Genomic DNA, 8,606 nt, shown 5'->3' with positions numbered 1-8,606 from the left:
GCCACACATATAAAAAATATACATTTGAAGTAGGAATTACCAATAATATAAACGTTATTCAACATCCTAAATCACAGAATAAAAAATTACCATATTTTATCGAAATTTCGTAGGAATATTATGCAAAAAATCCTTCATTATTTTTTTTCAGAATCCAACTTTTTTGTGACAGAAGTTAAAGAAGTTTAAAAAAATATCTTTGGAGAATGAGATGTTTTCTATAATTAATTTAAGTTTTATTAAATTTCAGAACCTACGGATTCCTGAAAAGGTGGAGGGGAGATGAATTCAGGCAACAATGTTCAGAAACTTTCAGGGTCTTAAAATTTTTCGAACAACGGAGCGTTTTTCGAGTCAGTAACTGCGAGGAGACATATCCTGACGCCTGACGTTTCATTTACATTCAAAGTCGAAACGATAATTTAATTTTTGCACTCTTATTTAATATGGCCAGTGACCAGGTTTCATCGTTTTTGATATGATCATTAGATAATGTCGGTATGACGAAACCCGGTCACTAGTCAAAGAAAATAAAAGGAAAAAAAAACTGTCTAGTGTTTCCAAATCATGTTGTGTCGGGTTGTGGTCCCGTGGTTAGTGTCGCGGACTCTTAAGTAAGAGTTTCTTGATTCGAACCCACTCTACCACAATTTCATACCTATTTCTAATAATGAGCCGCTTAGGCTCACAGGAATAGTATGAAATTGAAATATTTGTGTAAATAATAAAAACACAAATAATTCTCTTTTTTTTAATACTTCTTCACAAATCTGGATTCTCCACTTGGAAATTAACATCTCAACAAAGATGAGAAAGAATATTAATTCTAGGTTTTTACATGGAGCATTAAAAGCTTTTTTAATCCAATCAGAGATGGCTGTTGTGAAATTAATCACGGAACGTCACGAGATTGATTAAATGTCTATGACTTCTAAAATGTTAGTAGTGTGGTTGTCAATAATGGGTATAATGGAGAATGATACATGTATATAAAAGTAATTACTTGTAACAGCTTGTGACATGTCGTAATCCCTGAAAATACCTATACTTTCATATTCTTCTTCATATATGTAAAGATGTCATAAAACTACAAAGTTGTTACTTTATTATAATAAATTTACAAGTTTTGTGTTATTAATAATACAGTAATCAAGTAGTTTACATACCAGTTTTTCGTTGTTTTCGTGTTTTGGATATGTTGATATCATCGTATATTAAACATGACAGATGCAAGTATGAAATAGGGTATTTATAATGGCGAAAATGCCTAACGGCAGTGGCATGTGACTAGACGAAGATGGATGATACTAAAAACTCTGTGCGTAGCCTGTTACGGAGTGTTATTGATACCAAAAATAGGAGAAAAATACTCGTAAATAAACAGACATTGCGGGCAAAAAAATATATCTCCTCGGTTACAGAATAGTGTACAAAGTATGATAATACAATGTGGATTTTCTAAAACTAATCTTGTCGAATGATAATGACATCATGGATATCATTTTTTTGTTGTTATTGTGTTAATATTATGGTATCATTGCGTGAATTGAACAAAAAAAAATCTTTATGTATAAATTTTTGGCATAATCGAACACCCATGAAAAATATCGTGATCATAACATAAAAAAGGAAAACCAACAGGGATGAACTGACCTCTAAAAATATAACAATATTTAATAATAAGAAATCATTGGATAATTTTAACGAAATATAAACAAGTTTAAATACTATCGTCCAAATATTTACAAAAAAAGTATTATTTTCGTCGATAAAAGAGCATATTGATGAGATTTCTTTCATAAAAGGTAATGCCAATTAACCGTCAATAAGAATAAGATTGAGTCAATCTGTTAATTATCTAATATTACAACATTTTGAGTGTGTCCAAATACTTGTTCACAAAATCTGGATTATCTCCAATTACAGGAGTTATTTTCATATTATTTTTTGACATCTCATCAAAGATGAAGAAGAATATGGAAGTCTGGGCATTTACGGGGCTTACGACCGTCATAGGCTGGTTTGAGTGATCACTTTACACACGTGTAACATTCACCAATTCTACCCATTATTGACAACCACACTACTCAAATTCTTGGAAGTTCTATATATATATGAACCAATTTAGAAACCTTGTTCATGAATCACTAAAACTTCACTAGAGACATCTATTGGTGAGATGTAAAGAAGCTTTTTATTAAGCAGAAACTCTTATATTAGTATGTGAGATCCGAATCCCGAATTATAATCACACACATGAGAAACGCCAGAAAATACCATTTTCATTTTTATTATTAAGCTTATAATTTGACCAGATAATTTATTTACAACATTTTGAGTGTGTCCAAATACTTGTTCACAAAATCTGGATTATCTCCAATTACAGGAGTTATTTTCATATTATTTTTTGACATCTCATCAAAGATGAAGAAGAATATGGAAGTCTGGGCATTTACGGGGCTTACGACCGTCATAGGCTGGTTTGAGTGATCACTTTACACACGTGTAACATTCACCAATTCTACCCATTATTGACAACCACACTACTCAAATTCTTGGAAGTTCTATATATATATGAACCAATTTAGAAACCTTGTTCATGAATCACTAAAACTTCACTAGAGACATCTATTGGTGAGATGTAAAGTAGCTTTTTATTAAGCAGAAACTCTTATATTAGTATGTGAGATCCGAATCCCGAATTATAATCACACACATGAGAAACGCCAGAAAATACCATTTTCATTTTTATTATTAAGCTTATAATTTGACCAGGTAATTTATTTACAACATTTTGAGTGTGTCCAAATACTTGTTCACAAAATCTGGATTATCTCCAATTACAGGAGTTATTTTCATTTTTTTTTTTGACATCTCATCAAAGATGAAGAAGAATATGGAAGTCTGGGCATTTACGGGGCTTAACAAGTATTTGGACACACTCAAAATGTTGTAAATAAATTATCTGGTCAAATTATAAGCTTAATAATAAAAATGAAAATGGTATTTTCTGGCGTTTCTCATGTGTGTGATTATAATTCGGGATTCGGATCTCACATACTAATATAAGAGTTTCTGCTTAATAAAAAGCTTCTTTACATCTCACCAATAGATGTCTCTAGTGAAGTTTTAGTGATTCATGAACAAGGTTTCTAAATTGGTTCATATATATATAGAACTTCCAAGAATTTGAGTAGTGTGGTTGTCAATAATGGGTAGAATTGTTGAATGTTACACGTGTGTAAAGTGATCACTCAAACCAGCCTATGACGGTCGTAAGCCCCGTAAATGCCCAGACTTCCATATTCTTCTTCATCTTTGATGAGATGTCAAAAAATAATATATCTAATATTATTTCAGCTCAAGCGACGTTAATCGAAGCTAGGACCTCTAGCACAGTAACGAAACAAGGTGACCATTACACTATGGAGGCGGACAAATATATACAAAAATATATACACAAATTTAATAATATTTTCATCTCCAGATATCTATAATAAATCTATAATATCATCCCAGTTCGACGATTCACAAAAAAACAATTATCATACGACATAAAATCGCTTTAACAAACGCTAGATTATTTACTCAGAAAGCCATGAAACAAATTCATGTCAATATTTTATGTTTACATATTTGTTTATATATATATATATATATATATATATATATATATATATATATATATATATATATATATATATATATATATTTATATCCACATGGTCACCTTGTCGATTCGATGCAGTGCCCTTGACAAAATCAAGTGCAAGAAAGGTTTAGTAGACGTAAAATAATAATGCTATTCGTATTCATTGCTTTGAATGTTTGCTCAACGTTGAAATTTTATTTGGCAAAACTAAACTACTAATTCCAGGGGCCATTGAACATGACCGTTTTGTAATTCCACGAGTCGGAGGAACCCGTTCGGGCAATCATTATTATACAGAACCCGAGGAGGGCAAGGGCGACCACAAATCAAAGTGCTAATTGATCCTTAATATAGTCGGGAATTAATTACCAGACTATGTTCTCGGACAGCATTCGCCCTGCCAAAATTTGAGGGGCCTTATCGATCATAGATTATCAGAAATCATATCGAAGCGTGCCGAGCAAAGCTATAATTTTCTACATTATTTTTTGACATCTCATCAAAGATAAAGAAGACTATGAAAGTCTGGGCATTTACAGGGCTGACAACCGTCATAAGCTGGTTTAAGTGATCACTTTACACACATGTAACATCGACCACTTTAGAGACCAATTAATTTTAATTTAATTAATAAGCAAACGCTATTTTTAATCTCAAATTAAAAATAGCGTGTGCTTGGATTAAAAATTAAAACCAAGTTTAAAAAAAGAAAACTTCTTTTTTATTTCTTTAATAATTAAAATCAGAAGAAAAATTCTAAGAACACAAAGATAGAGATTGTAATAAATTGATTATTTCTTTCGCACTCTGAATACTCCTCCTTATTATCGTCTTTTGTTAATTTATGTTTCTTTTTAAATGTCAATTTGTAATTTATGTTTTTTTTAATGTTCAAGTACTATCTGCCCACTGATTGCAAACGGCTATATATGGTATCAAACGTTTTGATCAATATCACTAGTCCGTCTTTGGTCGGTTGGAAGATATTGCTTTTTAGCAATAAGCCCGCCAACGTACTTTTTATTTTCTGTACATGAAGTTTTAATAAATAAATAAAGAAATAAATAAATAAATAAAAATACTTACTATGTACTTTAATAGGATTTTCTCAACATGAACAAAATGTAATAAATAACATCATAATAGGCATTCCGTAAATATATTTTTTAACTTATGATATGGTTCCACTAAGGGTTCGGGCGTTGAAACAAATTTGAAACTAATAAAATAGCTCCTTAAAAGTTGTCGGAAAAAGTTTAAAGTAATTTGAAAGTTTATTTCCAGACAAGGATACTTGCGTAGGAATTTCATTTAACATATAGTTAAGAACTAAACAAAACGCTAACTAGAACTCACAATTTACATTCATTTACAAAACCTGTCAAAACGTGACCTTTTAACAAAAAATCCATGGAATATACCATATCATAACATAAAAGGTCGGGAAATTTTGGAATACAATATTTTTTTTAAAAGAGGGTCCATACAAAGCTACTTCAAACATTTGTCTTCAAACAGGTAACTCTACTTGTTTGATTGAATCTCTATGATGTAAAAGATACTATACACTTCATAATTACGCAAATTAAGTAAGGATTATTAAGAAAGGTGTGTTGAGATGGTTTGGACACGTGGAGCGTATGAGTGAAGAAAGAACGGTTAAACAAATTTATGGGGCGAATGTAGTTGGAAAAAGAAGCAGAGGACGACCGAGGAAAACTTGGCACAATCAGGTATGTCAAATACTTGAAAGCGGCCGGGTCAGGAGTCGTAATAATCGTCGGGTATGTATGAGGAGATGCATGAATGTAGAAGAGGCAAAGAATGTTTGCAAAGACAGAGTGGTGTGGCGTTCGATTCTCTCTGCCTACCCCTGCGGGGAAGCGGCGTGATGGTTAGTTAGTTTTTTTTAAGTAAGGATTATTATAAATCATACAACATTTTTAGTGTGTCCAAATACTTGTTACCAAAATCTGGATTATCTCCAATTACAGTTAGTAATTTAAATTATTTTTTGACATCTCATCAAAGATGGAGAGGAATATGGAAGTCTGGGCATTTACGGGACTGACGACCATATTCTTCATCATCTTTGATGAGATGTCCAAAAATAATATGAAAATAACTCCTGTAATTGGAGATAATCCAGATTTTGTGAACAAGTATTTAGACACACTCAAAATGTTGTAAATAAATTATCCGGTCAAATTATAAGCTTAAATAATAAAAATGAAAATGGTATTTTCTGGCGTTTCTCATGTGTGTGATTATAATCCAGGATTCGGACCTCACATACTAATATAAGAGTTTCTGCTTGATAAAAAGCTTCTTTACATCTCACCAAAAGATGTCTCTTGTGAAGTTCTAGTGATACAAGAACAAGGTTTCTAAATTGGTTCATATATATATATATATATATATATATATATATATATATATATATATATATATATATATATATATAACTTCCAAGAATTTGAGTAGGGTGGTTGTCAATAATGGGTAGAATTGGTGAATGTTACACGTGTGTAAGTGATCACTTAAACCAGCCTATGACGGTCGTCAGCCCCGTAAATGCCAAGACTTCCATATTCTTCTTCATCTTTGATGAGATGTCAAAAAAGAATATAAATAAAACATATTTTTCGACTTAGTCGGTACTCGAATGCCTCTGTTTTTTGCCCCATCAAACTGCCATTTTTGAAATGAAACATAACAAGAGAAAATGGAAAAAAAACTAGTCCTGTTAATAAATGTCAGTTTTTTTTCAAATAAATATGTAATATAAATGAAAATGAATAAAAGACACCAAGATAAACACTTAAAGGTGGGATCTTATCTCATGAATTGATTCGGAAGTCTTTTTGTGGTAATATCTATACATTTATAATTTTACTTAATAAAGTGGTTTACTTTACCCGGAATGCATCGAAACACGTGTCATAACGGATTTTATGAAATAGTGGGATCTAATCACTTGTAGGTAGGAACTAACCTAACCTCACCTTATCTAATCTAACCTTACATATTTTCGTCTTATTTATTACTCGTACGCATATATTTTTTGACTATCAAATCATTATTCTTGTTAAACAGGGTTACACAATAATAATATAAAAATCTATTGAAAAAAACAAGACTAGTGTTTTAAAGAAAAGTCGGAGATTATTTTTAAACAAATTTAAAATATAAATGAAAATAAATAAAGGATACCAGGATAAACACTTCTAGATGGGATAAAATCACTTGTGGGACCTAACCAAACCTAACCTTACCTAATGTTTGACTAAAACCTCCTCCCTATTGTCTATGCTCCCACTCATAAGAAATAAATAATAATAATAATTAAATAAATAAACAAAAATATAAAACAGCTCCTACCCTACCCCCTCAGCCGCAACCTTCAATGTCCGAAGGGCCCAACTCCAAAATTTAAAATTAGCATCACATACGGTGTTAGAAAATGATGCTAAATGCATCGAAACACATCGGCTGTCTAAACTTAAAATACAGTAAAGGACGTTTTTTTTTGTAGTACGTTTTTTTTTTGTATTTTTGGACTAAATAGAATCTACTTAGTCCAAAAATGCAAAAAAACGTACCTACTACAAAAAATGTCCTTTACTGTGTTTTGAGTTTGGACAGCCGACATGTCACAACATGTTTTAAGAAACAGTGGTATTCACTTAGTAAAACATAAATAAAAAAATTAATAACCCAATCTAGCTTTTCTCAATCTACTTTTCGACGTACGTATTTGTAACTAGAATGCTTCTTTTCTCCGCCCCGTCAAACCACCCTTATTTACAATCAATGTTACACAACAACAAAAAACTATTAAAAAAATCAAAAGACTGGTTTTGCGAGTGATTTTGTCTAGAATTTTCACTTTCATTACATGAAATTATAGTAACTTTAAACATGAAGACTAAATCCACTCACAAGTAGGCATAGGCTTTGAAACTTATAAAGTTGAAGCCTGAGTAGGGACATGATAAACGGTGTTGCATAAGCCGTAGCAAGATTTCAGAGTAACTTGAACATTAGGTAATTCAAAATAAAGGCTGTTTTTTTTTTTAATTCAAATAAATGTACAAAATAAACGAAAATAAATAAGAAATACCAAGATAAACACTTGTGGGTGTGATTATTTTAAATGAATATTTCAAAGCCCAAGTCTCTTGGAGTGGCTGTTTTGACACCATAATTTTCTGCTCTAGAATGCCCGAAGGTTATACCACTCGACCCCTTAACCCTTCGTGTTCCTCAATGCATTCAGCGTACCGCGGCCCGGGGGCGAAAGGGATTACCATAATTCAATGCAAACCCGAATTATGTACATCGGGAGTTCAAGATATATAAAGGCCGGCGTCAAAAAGCAAATTGGGACGTTTCCAGCGTTGACTTGTAAAGTTTTTTTAGACCTATGACGGTCGTCAGCCCCGTAAATGCCCAGACTTCCATATTCTTCTTCATCTTTGATGAGATGTCAAAAAAAATAATATGAAAATAACTCCTGTAATAGGAGATAATCCAGATTTTGTGAACAGGTATTTGGACACACTCAAAATGTTGTTAAGTTATAAGCTAGAATCTAGAGTTATATCAAAATGTATACATAATTTATTATTATATAACTGACCAAGTAATAAATTGTTAAAATTTCTTCTTCTTCAAACCCTTATCTGCACCCGATGGTGCATAAGGCACTGGATCATATAAACGCAGTATTATCTTGATCGTTAACACATGAAGTAAAGGTGATTAGCCCTCCGCTTTATGTACCGATCCAAGGTAATATTGAATATATATATGAGAGTGAAGAAAATCAGTTATATTTATTTGACACCCAGGGAATCGAACTCGGGACCTCCAGTACGGTAGCCGAGCGTGCTGACCATTACACTATGGAGGCGGATTTTGTATTATACCACTTGAAAACCCTACTTTAGGA

The sequence above is a fragment of the Brachycentrus maculatus genome, unplaced genomic scaffold, assembly GCF_059751285.1.
Source record: "Brachycentrus maculatus isolate JH-2025_06_01 unplaced genomic scaffold, ASM5975128v1 h1tg000454l, whole genome shotgun sequence".
NCBI classification, from domain to species: Eukaryota; Metazoa; Arthropoda; class Insecta; order Trichoptera; family Brachycentridae; genus Brachycentrus; species Brachycentrus maculatus.
The sequence above is the reverse complement of the archived record's forward strand: the minus strand, read 5'-3'. Positions refer to the sequence as shown.